Source organism: Silene latifolia, chromosome 7 (assembly GCF_048544455.1).
Source record: "Silene latifolia isolate original U9 population chromosome 7, ASM4854445v1, whole genome shotgun sequence".
In the NCBI taxonomy this organism is placed as follows: Eukaryota; Viridiplantae; Streptophyta; class Magnoliopsida; order Caryophyllales; family Caryophyllaceae; genus Silene; species Silene latifolia.
This window is the reverse complement of record NC_133532.1, coordinates 58,140,507-58,141,875: the sequence shown is the minus strand read 5'-3', so window position 1 is coordinate 58,141,875 and position 1,369 is coordinate 58,140,507. Positions and strand designations below refer to the sequence as shown.

The 1,369-nt window shown below is 47.9% G+C and overlaps 1 non-coding gene across 1 annotated transcript; it reads right to left on the bottom strand.

Annotated features, from left to right (window-relative positions):
- Positions 1 to 444: 444 nt before the first annotated feature.
- On the bottom strand, positions 445 to 551 carry LOC141593376 (small nucleolar RNA R71). The gene has a single exon (XR_012521464.1). It is a non-coding gene; the product is annotated as a small nucleolar RNA R71 (small nucleolar RNA).
- Positions 552 to 1,369: the final 818 nt, after the last annotated feature.

The window sequence follows — 1,369 nt, the reverse complement described above, 5'->3', positions numbered from 1 at the left end:
CCACCTACATCTCCTGCTTCTATTTCTTCAGCTGAGACAGTCACTTCTCCGAAAATTCCAGTCATGGCTGAAGAAGCAACCATTGCCAGTCACTCAGAGCCGACAGCTGTGAATCTCTACAAAGGATTCGAACTACCTGGGGAGGCGAGAAAATTCGAGCCAAAGCCTTCCTATATTAACCTGGTTGAGAGAAACCAGTTCGGGGGAGCTGCAAATGAAGATGCAGCCAAGCATATGGAGATATTTATCGATTACTGCTGCTCTATACCCCCGCCGACCGGTGTGACCCAAGACCAGATCAAGGAGACCATGTTCATTTTCTCTCTTCGTGATGCTGCAAGGGAGTGGTATAGAGATCTGGATCGAGCCGCTCATGGGATCACCGACTGGAATTCATTGGCCTTGGCATTCTACAAGAAATACTTCTCTGCCTCGAAGACGGATGCCATTAGAGCTCAGATCACGAGCTTTAAACATGGGCCTGATGAGAACTTTCATGAAGCATGGGTCCGTTTCAAGAAACTGGTGCGAACCATACCGCACCATGGGTTCGAAAAATGGAGTCTTTGCAATCAGTTCTATAATGGGCTGTATGACAATCAGAGGGCTATTTTGGATGCTGCAGCCAATGGCCGATTTGCTGAGAACATGGGAGAGACTAAGGGGTGGAATATCATTGATGATTTGGCCACTCATAAGGTTGAATATGGGAATTCGAGAGGAAACCAGAGGAGAGCTGCTGAATCTTCCTCTGTTGCTGCACTAGAAGCTCTCACTGCAAGGTTTGACGAATATGAGTTGGGAGGAGCTTCTAAAGGAGGGATGTACCATGTTAATGGTGTTTTAGATGGTCCTTTCGTCTGTAAAAGATGTGGAGCTGAGGGGCATGTCTCAGAGAATTGTTCTGTCCCCTTCGAGTCTTGCGCTACCTTTCAACACTATAGGCAGACAAACACGTACTATGAGCCGAATGTCCACCCCAACTTGAGGTGGAGTAGCCAGAATGTCCTGAATCCGACTCAACCTCCACAACAGCAGCAGCAGCAAGCTTATGTGCCCCCTCACAAACAACCATATCAAAAACCTCCCTATGTCTTTGCAAAGAAAGCAACAATCCCAAAATTCCGAGTTCACCGAGTTGAAGAACTTATTGCTGAAGGAGTCCCAAGCTAGAGAGGCCGGGATGAAGATGCTAGAGAGCCAAATTGCCCAATTGGTTAGCAAGAATACCACTCGAGCTCCGGGACACTTACCGACTCAAACCATCCAAAAGGAGACCATTAATGCCATCACGTTGAGGAGTGGGTCTACCCTGGAGGGGTCTGCTATGGTCGAGGATGCCACTGCAAAAGATGAGGCAAAACCGAGT